This window comes from Crocuta crocuta, unplaced genomic scaffold, assembly GCF_008692635.1.
Source record: "Crocuta crocuta isolate KB4526 unplaced genomic scaffold, BGI_CrCroc_1.0 scaffold87, whole genome shotgun sequence".
In the NCBI taxonomy this organism is placed as follows: Eukaryota; Metazoa; Chordata; class Mammalia; order Carnivora; family Hyaenidae; genus Crocuta; species Crocuta crocuta.
Window position 1 is genome coordinate 1173570 of NW_027532166.1, and position 12239 is coordinate 1185808.

Below are 12239 nucleotides of genomic sequence, written 5' to 3' on the forward strand. Positions count from 1 at the left end.
CTGTGTAATCTCAGCAAACACAACTTAGACCAAAGGGTATACATTACAAAGTGGCTGATCTTGTCTCCATAAAAGGAAGAATGTTCTAGTTCTTATGAACATCCAGAAAATAGCAGCTTTGCAAGATACTTTACCTTAATATGGGGTGTTGGAATCGCAGCTGGCTGACCAAACATCAGAAAATTCATGAACAGGATGGGAAGTTTGGAGAGATGACTTGATCAAAGATCCTTTCAGAGTCAAAGGTTCTAATGACAGAACCTAAAGAAGGAAAAAAATATTATTAGTACTTTCCCCCTAGCACCCATGTAAGTATTAGTACTTTCCGCCTAGAACCCATATAAGTATTATCGTTAATATCTATGGTTAGAAACTAGGTTAAAATTGGTGCTAAGGCCAAATATCAAAGCTATGAGGATGAAAAAAGAAAACCATAGGAACTTTCTGTTTTCCTAGTGGCTGTGGACTTTGTGTATAAGAAATTTAGTAGTGTTTGTTAGGGGCGCCTGGGTGGCTCAGTCAGTTTAGCACACATCTTTGGCTCAGATCATTATCTCTCAGTTTGTGAGTTGGAGCCCCGTGTTGGGCTCTATGAGCAGACTGATTTGGCCACAAAGTTGACTTTTAACTTGAATGCTGTCCCTAGTTCATCTTATGTCCTAAAAATAGTCTTTAGCAAACATCACTGTTGATGTCTGATGATAATTGACCCTTTCCTTGAAATTGATGCTACCACTCCAAATAAAAACCAGAAGGATGTGTACAGAACAATGTTTGCCAATTGGGGTAGATTTGACTGGGCAGTGCAGCAAAATGCTTAAGAGCTTTGGCTGAGTCAGAGATCTGGGTTTTAAGTCTTTGTTCTGCCACCTATTGGCTGTGACATCATTATCATCTCATGGAGCCTCAGAATCCTTACCTGTAAAATGGGAATGATAATAAGACCTGTCTTTTTGGCTTGGTAGGAGGATTAGATGAGATAATGCATGTAGAAGCATGTAGACCGTGTTGTTTTTTTAAAAAAAAAATGTTTATTGTGGGGCACCCGGGTGGATCAGTCAGTAAAGCGTCTGACTTCACCTCAAGTCATGATCTCATGCATGGTTTGTGAGTTCTACCCCCGTGTCGGGCTCTGTGCTGACAGCTTGGAGCCTGGAGCCTGCTTCATTTTCTGTGTCACCTTCTCTCTCTGTGCCCTCCCTGCTTGTGTGCTCTCTCTCTCAAGAATAAATAAACATTTTAAAAAATTCTTTTTAAATGCTTATTGTGAGTTATCCATTGTCTTTTACTCATTTTTCTATTAGGGTATTGTTGTGTGTTTCCTATTGACTTTCACTGTGCTGTTTATACTCAGCATAGTAGGTGCTGAATAAATCCTAATCAGTAGTATCACACTGGGCCAATAATCAGTAATAATTCAATAGATCAAGTGCCTCCTTGGCACAGGATGCAAACCTGCTTGGGGTGCCTGGCTGGCTCAGTCCCTAGAGCATGCAACTCTTGATCTCAGGGTTGTGAGTTCGAGCCCCATGTCCAGTGCAGAGATTATTTAAAAATAAAAGCTAAACAACAATAAAGCTGCCTGAGACTAGGCCCTTGCAAAGAGAGAGTGATCCACAGGTTGCTGTGGAGGCCAACCTGGGGTTTCATAAAGCACTGCAGATGTTGTATGAGCATTGAATGAGTCACAGGCAACCAGGCCAAGAAAGGTGGGTGGAGCCTTGGTAAAAGGGAGCAGCTAAGCGAAGGAACAGATCTCTGAATCAGGAGACAAGAGAGCAAACTGAAAGCGGCATTCGAGTTGTAGTAATACTTGTCGGACTAGTCATGTAACCTCTCGGAATCTCAATTTCCTTATCCGTGAAAAGAAATCATGAAGTCTACCTACTAGTCATGATGTGAAGATTCAGTGGAGTAATATTTGTAAAGTACTTGTTGGCACATCAAGTGGCACAGAGTTCAGTAAATGTTAGCCACCTTAATCATTATGTGTAATAATTTTAATAATACCTTATAATTATGAACCTTGTCCTGCCAAGCATAATACCTCCCCAGATCGTTGAACTGCGAAGAGTGTCGGGATTCATAAACCACTCTTGAAGAGCTTTAAGACCAAAGTGCCAGGGCAGGATTCACAACTCCAGCTAAGCTCCAGCACTACGACTCCACGTCTGCGCGGTGACAAGGGACAGCCGGCGCCGAGCCCAGCTCCCAGGGTCACGTGAGCCCCGNCTAGGCCCCTCCTAAATACTTGCTGAGGTTCGTTTTTGTTCGTTTGTGTTTTTAACCCGGTGTCACGGGGTGACTGAAATGGTTAGCGGCACCCCGAGAAGGCTGCAGGCAAGATGTTGGCGACTTTTTGAAGAAACGAACAATGCCCCTGACATAGGATGAACTATAATAGCCAAACATCACACAACCAACTTCTTGGTTTCGGTCATTTCCAGTAACTCTTAGACTTACTGTTACTCTTAGACCACCCAGACTGAGCCGAAATGCTGATCTCAGCAGGATTTTCTCCGTTTTCCCCTTTTGTTCCTCATTTCTGTTGTTTTGGTTTTTTTTTTTTCTTTTCTGTTCTTAATTGATGTTGCTTCTGAAACAGTTGGCTTGAAAGCTACAGTCAAGATGACCGTAGGGAAAATCCTTTGCTTGTGAATCTGTCAAGTTTTCCATTTATATGGCACCTTATTGAAAGGCCTTCCAATGTTTATTCTTCACATTGTTTAGGATCCCTTTTGTAGCATAAGACGTTGCTCATCTTTGTGTCCAAGGGAAACGTTATCAGAAGGAAGCATGTTTAGATAATTTCTGTTTGTTTTGGTGACAATGTCAGCTTTTAACAAACCATCTCATTCAGACTTTAGTGGCGTGAGTTGGCTATGAAAATTGGCCAGGGAGGTTGCAAAGCTACTGCTTTTGTATTCAACCTGTCTTCTCTGTTTTATCATTACACAGTGCAACCCATGCATTAGGTTTCCACTAAGATCTAGGCATTATGCTGGTTGCTGGGCATCCGAATGTGAACCAAATGCTTCAACCTGTATTTGCAGGTTTAGACTACAATTTAGAGGGGAACCAAGAATTAATCACAGGAGGAAATAGGGGACAAATGCCATGCCTGGCACATAGTGGTGTTCCATAATACTTAATTGTTAGAATAAGTGAATATGTGAGCAATTCTTTATCTTACCCTGACAGAAGCAACAGTTTCCAAAGACTTTAGAGATGTATAAGCCATCTATTGTTTACATCGACGTGTTGTATGTGTAGTAAAATACAGTTTAACCAGAAACTGTAGGATTGAGTTGTAGTTGATTGCATTTTAAAATAGCTAAATGAGATCCTTGTGGACTCTTGTCATTTGGGACATTATTTATAAGGATGTTTTTTTGACCAAATAAGCAGTGTTTAACATAATTGAGGTGCTACAAAAATGTGAATTAAAGGACTTATTTTGAATTTCATTTCCAATGGAATATGCTACTCAACAGAGTTTTCTTTAGGTCATTGGTTCTTTTTTTGCATCCTGGACCTTTTAAAAATTAAGAACTCCATGAACTCCGTTACAAAAATGCTTACTAATACAAAATTATGTATATGCTTCTGTGGATTATCTGGGGGTCATCTATGGATCTTCTATTTAATTGTCCCCAGATTAAGAATCGCTCATTTTGTTAAGAAAACATTTTTTAATGTTTATTTTTGACACCGAGAGAGAAAGACAGAGTGCAGGTGGGGGAAGGGGAGGGAGACACACAGTCTGAAGCAGCCTCCAGGCTCTGAGTTGTCAGCACAGAGCCTGATGTGGGGTTCGGACTCACAAACCACAAGATCATGACTGGAGCCAAAGTTGAACGCTTAACTGACTGAGCCACCCAGGCACCCCAAGAGTCACTGATTTTAGAAGGCATAAGATGAAGTTGGGGAAGATTCCCTAATAAAGGTTCCAAAGAAAGAGAAATATATTAAAAGAATTGCAACAGAACTTAATTTTGTTTTGTTTTCCTGAGAAATGTAGAATATTGTACTTTGCCACTTTTAAAAGAAGAAAAAGAAACACAAATTAGTGATGAATATAATGAAATAGTTGAGAAATATATTTCACTTGTGTATTATAGCTGTATCCAGGCCAAAAATGGGACAAGAAAGTGAATATAGAATCATGTTGGAGAAGTGACATGTAGTAGCTCTAGCCCTAATTCCTATGATGCACAACCACGGAAATCAGTTAAAGAATAGGTAAAAACTAAGTCCTAGAAGCCACCTGTGACATCACCATCTTTGAATCTTAGGGTTAAAAGAGATGTGAGAATCTGTTGTGGCATGACAGAAAGTACCAGTTGCAAATTTTAATCAGATGCATAAACAGTGCCACTTAGTTAAGCTTAAATCCTTAACAAAGAGGGGCTCAGTCCGTTAAATGGCCGACTTCAGTTCAGGTCATGATCTCAGGTCTCATGGGCTCAAGCCCTGCATTGGGCTCTGTGCTGACAGCTCAGAGTCTGGAGCCTGCTTCAGATTCTGTGTCTCCCTCCCTCTGTGTCTCCCCCACTCACACACACTCTCAAAAATAAATAAACATTAAAAAAATTTTTTTAAATGCTTAACAAGGAGACAATATATATAGGACATCGATCAAGGACTTAGACTCCAGAGCTGGACTGCCTAGGCTTGAGTCTGTGACTTTGGGCATATTAGCTTCCCTCACACTCCTCTGTAACAGTACCTGCATCATGGCATTGCTGTGAAAATTAGATAAATTAATGTTGGTGAAACATTTGGAATAGTACCTATGACTCAGTAAGACCTATGTCAGTCTGTATTTGGGAAGTATTGAAATCCTTTTTTTTTTTTTAAATGTTTATTTATTTATTTTGAGAGTAAGAGTGGGGGAGAGGGAGAGAGAAAGAATCCCAAGCAGGCTCCATGCTAATAGTGCAGAACCTGACACACAGCTTTATCTCACAGACTGTGAGATCATGACCTGAGCTGAAATCAAGAGTCAGATACTTAACCAACTGAGCCACCCAGTTTTTATTTTCAATGGAGAGAATCCTTAACTTGATTGTAAAGATGAGGCCTTTGAACCTTAATTTCCTCACTAGTAATATGAAGTTGAGGTAGTAGAATCAATACTTTTATTTTAAAGGGAAACTTTTTTCCTTGTGTAAATAAAAATCTAATATGGGACCTCAGTGGCTGACCTGGTTGAGATGGGGCCTATGTTGTGTATGTTTGTTAGCTGACAACAGAAACTAAGCTATAGCTTAAGTGGAAAAGGAACTTGCTGTAAGGCAACAGAGATTTTTTTGAGCTCTCCAGGGTCCAGACCTGGTGGGACTTCATAAAATGGCTTAAAAACCAGGAAGCCCCTGGCTTATGCTCTTGTTTTATGGGATTTTGTTTATGCTTAATGCTCCCTGCAACTTCTATTCTCTGCTTCTATAATCTTTTTTGGTGGACAAGTTGTGCTTTTCAGCCACATTAATGAAGAGACACCAGAGGAATGTACTCAGGCCTGGTTTGGGGCTAACCATCAACTGAAGACCTGTGTGGTTAGGGGAGTGGTCCATGTTGCATAAAATGTCTGTTAGGTCCTATTCTCAGTAAAGGGGACAGGGAAGGGTATCTTTTAAGTTGGAAAGAGACTATAGGAGGTGTGCTCAGCTTCTTCCTTTTCCCCTGAAGTGGCCCTGAAACATCACCACAGGATCCCAGTGTCCTCTGGAACAAGGTTTGAAATCCTCTGGATTTTATATACTCTATGGATTTTATATACTCTGTGTTACTTCTAGCTCTGAAATTACCTGATTATGTAGTAAAGCCTTAATTATCTGAATCCAGAATTGCCTCATTTATTCAAAAATTTTCCCTGATTGAGTAATAATATGCTCATTGTTGAAAACTTGGCAAGAAAGAAAATTATAAACACTAGAAACATCACTCGTAATTACTGAGAAACAAGTGCTATTAATATTTGACATTTTTGTTAATGCTTATTCTTCTTTACGTAATTTTGTATCTGTCAAGAATTAATTTGTTAGAGGGGCACCTGAGTGGCTTAGTTGGTTAAGCGGTTTCGCTTAGGTCATGATCTCGCGGTTCGTGGGTTCGAGCCCCGCGTTGGGCTCTGTGCTGACTGCCAGCTCAGAGCCTGGAGCCTGTTTCAGTCTGTGTCTCCCTCTCTCTCTGACCCTCCCCTGCTCACTCTCTCTCTCTCTCCTAGAAATAAATAAAAACATAAAAAAAATTAAAAAAAAAAAGAATTAATTTGTTAGAAACAGAAACTCTCTGACATAAATTTAAGAAAAATGATTGTAAGGAACCCAGTCGCAGGAAGAGAATGAACCTCATGGGATCTGGAAGGCCCCAGGCTTTTTGGTCTTTGTTTCTTTGGAGTTGTGTGGTCTTTCCTCTCTGCTTCTCTTTGCGAGTCTGCCCTGTTCTCCAAGCTGAGGCTGGTTTCTCCTGCAACGGTCTCAGTTTCTGCTCCCCCATTTCTCTTGACTTTGGATTACTGTAGCTCTGATTTTAGCCAAACTCTACTTTTGTATTCTGGAACCAGACTGAAGCTTAATACAAATACGGAGTATCTGATTGACCCAGCATGGGTCAGGTACTCCCTTTTGTTCAGTCAGCTGTGTTAGGAGACACGGTTTCTGTCTACAGTAGTGGCAACTTAGGTTCACCCTTGTGAAAGGAGGAGGGGACAACTTCCAAAGCATGGGCTGGACAGCAGTCCCCCAAACAGGTCTACTGTAAGAGTCTGCTTTTATTGATAAACATTCTCATAAAAAATTTGCCAATTGAATTTGCCAACAGTTAAATACTTCATAAATACAATTTTATGAACCATAATTTATTTAACCATTTTCTTTAATTTGGATATTTAGTAGTTTCTTTTTTCTTAACACTGTAGAGAGTTATTCGCTGCTTGTGCATACATCTTAGCGATGTTTTGCATTTTAAGAGCCTTTAAATCATGCAAACTTCTAGAATGTCCTAGGAAGTTGACATTTCTACAATTAAAAAAAATTTTTTTAATGTTTTATTTATTTCTGAGAGAGAGAGACAGAGTGAGCAGGGGAGGGTCAGAGAGAGGGGGGGATACAGAATCTGAAACAGGCTCCAGGCTCTGAGCTAACTGTCAGCACAGAGCCCAATGTGGGGCTCGAACCTGCGAACCATGAGATCATGACATGAGCCGAAGTCGGACGCTTAGCCAACTGAGCCACTCAGGCACCCTGACGTTTCTATAATTTGAAGTCACTTCCCGAAGCTCTCTAGTTTCTGATTTTATAAGAATTGAGGCATCCTTGGTGGTTTTCCCCCCTTGAAGGCTTTATCTGTCAACGCTTTGAACAATTTTGAACTAGTGAAAAGAGCACAAACTGGGGTTTTGGACATCTGCTAGTTGTCTGATTTTTGTCCAGTTTCTTCAGTTAAGTGGAAAAATAATATCCTGAGAGTGTTGCTGGAAATACGAAGAGACCTAATGCATGTAAGAATTAATGCCTGTCATTTAATACATGCCCACATATCGATCCCTTTTTATGGTTAGTGTCCTGGCATATTCAGTAATCAGTGTAGGACTATTTTTGGCTATTCTCTCACTCTTATTTTGCCTTAAATTGTTTTAAAAAAGAAAACCTCATGGTTTTGGATGTGTATCACAAGTATGTAAAGCACTTCCTAGGGGGACACCTGACTGGCTTAGTCGAAGAGCATGCAACTCTTTTTTTTTTTTTTTTTTTTTAATTTTTTAAATTAGGTTTCCTCAATTTGAGAGAGAGAGAGAGAGAAAGAGAGTGCGTGCACATGCATGTGACCACAAGCAGGGGAGGGGCAGAGAGAAGAGACAGAATCCCAAGCAGGCTCTGCACCATCAGTACAGACCCCAGTGTAAGGCTTGAACTCATCAACTGTGAGATCATGACCTGAGCTGAAGGCAAGAGTTGATTGCTCAAGTGACCAAGCCACCCAATCTTTTTTTTAAAGATTTTTAAAAAAATGTTTAGTTACTTTTGAGAGAGTGCGTCAGAGATGGGACAAGAATATCCGAAGCAGGCTCTGCACTGACAGCAGCGAGCCTGATGTGGGTCTTGAACTCACAAACTGCGAGATCATGGCTTGAGCTGAAGTTGCACACTCAGCCAACTGAGCCACCTAGGTGCTCCCACACCCTAAAGTTTTAAAAAACAAATTGAAGATAAAGCTCTGCTCTGGGGGGGAGGTGAACTTCTATGTCATTTTTTAAAAAGCACTTAAAGAATTGACTACCCTTTCTTTTTCACTTCTGCTTTTTAGAATCACTGCCTATTCCCCTTTATGCCTTAAGCAGGGTGGAGCCAGAGTAGTCACCACAGTTTACTTTTCCTAGCAAAGTTTCTTGTTTATTATTCTGAGAAGGGTGAAAGCAGTTGTGTGAAGGGTTGTTTCCTTTCTTTCCCTCTTAAACTGGGTGTTCCATAACCTCAGTATTTGATCCTTAGCAAATTTACTGTTTTAATGAAAATGGATGTTATGCTTAATTGTATGTTGCTGGACTGTCTCATTGAACTGTCTATTCTTCAGATATTGGGTAACTACCACATCCAGACCCCATTGTGTTCTGGAGATAAAACGTTGAACAACCCTCCCTAGACGAGCGTACAGTCTAGCATGGATGGTAGGCCATTAAACAGTGAGGGTTTGCGGACACTCATAGTGGCCTGTACATTTCCTTGTGAGCTTGTAGCACTTCATAGTAGCTTGATGTAGTTCTGTGGTTTGAGAGTTAAAGCTTTAGTGGCCTCCTGAGCTTAGGCTCCCAGATTTTACAGAGACTTCCTCAGTGTTACTAAACTCTGGTTCTGATATGAAATTGTATAATTCCAATATGGAGATAATCTGGGATGTCCCCATGCTGCCTAGTCTGTTCACACATACTTGGTGATGAATGATGTGAAACATGGACAATTGTATCTAACTTTATTCTTATTAGAGAGAAATGTTTCACTGTCTATTCCATGTGCAAACTGATCACATTTCCAGTAGCATAGTGTTTAGGTATTGAATGAGCTATAATCTTATACTTAGATCCATCCTGTTCTGATACTGTGATGTCAGGCCATTTTTTTCTACTTTTTAAAATAAGTAAACATTTTTTATTGCAGTATAACGTACATGTAAGAAAGTGTACAAATCCTAAGTTCAGTGAATTTACATTAAGTGAGCATACTATTTCACTACCATAGAGATTAAGAAATAGAATATTATCATTGCCCCAGAAATTTCCCTTATGTCCTCATTCAGTCATTACCCATACCCCCCACCCCAGACCCTGGCAACCACTAATCTACTTTCTGTCTGTGGATTCTCCTCTTTCGTACATTTCATATGAGTGGAATCACAGCCTATGGCATTTTTTGTCTGGCTTCTTTCACTTAGTATAATGTTTTCAAGGTTCATCTATGTTGTAGTATATATCAGTACTTCATTCCTTTTTACGGCTGAATTTTCTGTCATTTTTAAAAATTTTATATCATTAAATGGAAATACGACATTTGGTTTATCCATTCATCATTCCATGGAAATTTGGCTTTTTTCCCCCATTTTTGGTTAGTATAAATAATGATGCTATGAATATTCACTTATAAGCTTTTGTATGAACTTATGATTTCAGTTGTCTTGGAGTGAAATTGCTGTGTTATAAAGTAACTCTCTCTGTTAACTTTTTTGAGAAGCTACTAAGCTGTTTTCCAATGTGACTGTTTTTTCACATTTCCATTAGTAATGTCTGAGGGTTCTAATTTCTCCGTATTTTGCCATCACTTGTCACTATCTATCTGTGATTACAGCCATCCTAGTGGATTTGAGGTGGTATCTTATTGTAATTTTATTTGCATTTCACTGATGACTAATGGTGTCGAGTGGCCTTTCATGTGCTTATTGGCTATTTGTATATCTTTTTTGAAGAAATGTCTAATCAGATCCTTTATCCATTTAAAAATTGGGTTATTTTGACTTTTCTGTTGAGTTGTAAGAATTCTTTATATGTCTGTATATTAGACCCTTATCAGATACATGTTTGCAAGTAGTTCCTTCCATTTTGTGGGTTGTCTTCACTTTCTTGGTAGTGTTCTTTGAAGCACAAAAGTTTGTTTTTGTTTTCGTTTTATTTTTTATACTTTCGTTCTCTATCTTTATTCATTCATTCATTCATTTAGAGAGAGCACAGCGAGAAGCGGAGGGGCAGAGGGAGAGATTGAGAATCTTTTTTTCTTAATGTTTTTTAATTTATTTCTGAGAGAGAGAGAGAGAGAGAGAGCATGAGTAGGGGAGGGTCAGAGAGAGAGGGAGATATAGAATCTGAAGCAGGCTCCAGGCTCTGAGCTAGCCATCAGCACAGAGCCCCAGAAATTCACGCAGGGCTCGAACCCACGAACTGTGTGATCATGACCTGAGCTAAAGTCGGATGCTTAACTGACTGAGCCACCTGGGTGCCCCAGAGAGAGAATCTTAAACTGAGTGCGGAGCCCATTATAGGGCTCAGTCTCATGACTGAAATTGTGACCTGAGCCAAAATCAAGAGTTGGATGCTTAACTGACTGACCAACCCAAGCACCCCGAAGCACAGAAGTTTTAAGTTTTGATGAGGTCGACTTTATGTTTTCTTTGGTTGCTTCTGATTTTGTTATATCAAGAAACCATTGGCTAATCCACAGTTATAAAGATTTATTCCTATGTGTTCTTCAAAGACTTTTGTAGTTTTGGGGTGCTTGGGTGGCTCAGTCAGTTAAGCATCTGACCCTTGCTTTCAGCTCAGCTCATGATTTCATGGTTTGTGAGATCAAGCCCACGTTGCTGAGCAGAAGGTGTGGCGCCTGCTTTGGATTCTCTCTCTCCTCTCTGCCACTCCCCCATTCCCATGCACTTTCAAAATAAATAAACATTAAAAAAAAGACTTGTAGTTTCAACTCTTACACTTAGGTCTTTAGTCCACTTTGTGTTACTTTTTGTATATGATATGAAGTAGAAATGTTACTTTTTTAACCTTATTTTGATACAATTTTTGGCTTACATAGTTACAAAAGTAATTTATTTAGCTTTGTGTAAAGTTAACATTTTACATAAACATAGTGCAATAATCCAAACCAAGAATAGATCATTGATACTAGTTACTAGACAACAGAGTTGGAGATTCACCAGTTTTTCTACTAATGTCCTTTTTCTGTTTCAAAATCCAGTTCAGTTTCCTACATTGCGTACAGGTATCATATCTCCATAGTCGTCTTCGATCTGTGGAAGTTCCTCAATTTTTTCTTGTATTTTATGACCTTAATACTTTGGAAGAATATTGTTCATATATTTTGTGGTATGCCTTTCAATTTTGGTTTTTCTGGTGTGTTATCATGATTAGTCTTAAGTTATGAATTACTAGGAAGAATACCCCAGATATGACATGCCCCTCTCAGTACATCATATCAGAGAGTACAGGATGTTAAAATAAAAAAGTCTTATTATTGGTGATTTAAACCTTGATCACTTGGTTAAGATGATGTCTGCCAGGCTAATCTACTATAAAGTTACTAGTTTTCTCTTTGTAATTAATAAGTGTTTATTTTGTTAGAGATTGAGACTGCATTATCTTGTTTTCCAGACTTTGCCTGCTAATTTAGCATCCATAAGTGTATCTTACCTGCAGCAGTTATTCTGGTGTTCTAAGAGTGACTTTTTATTTTCCTTACTCCTATATTTATTAGTTAGAATTCTTTTAAAAGGAAAAGTTGACCCTTCTTGCTTATCCATCCGTCTGTCTATATCAATGGGAACTCAAGGATACTTACCTTATTATTTGGGTTATCTAATACTATCATTATTTTGTTAACCAAGTCATTACAGATTTGAGCATTGGCATCTTTTTAGGTTGGCTCTTATGTCCTTTAGACATGTTTCCCACCCCCATCCCCCAACTTCTTTTGAACACTTCCTTTCTGGCATCACAAGATGCTCCATGCTCATTTTGCATTTTTCCTGTCCTAGCCCTGTAATCAGCTACCTCCCTGAGAAGCCCTGATTCTTTTTATTGCAGAATAGTATTTAGCAATCAGCATCTTGGTGTTAGGTGTACTTACTGCTACTGAGGTGTCATTGCTTTATTTTTCACATTAAATGCCATTAAAAGAGATATTATATTGTATTTAATATATCTTAAAGTATTTTCCAGCCAGTTTTTAAAAATTACATGGAAAAGG

At 39.2% G+C, this 12239-nt stretch overlaps 1 protein-coding gene across 1 annotated transcript in view; it reads left to right on the forward strand.

Annotated features, from left to right (window-relative positions):
• Nucleotides 1-12239, forward strand: part of DENND6A (DENN domain containing 6A) — a 64266-nt gene that overhangs the window by 5540 nt on the left and 46487 nt on the right. The window lies entirely within an intron of this gene.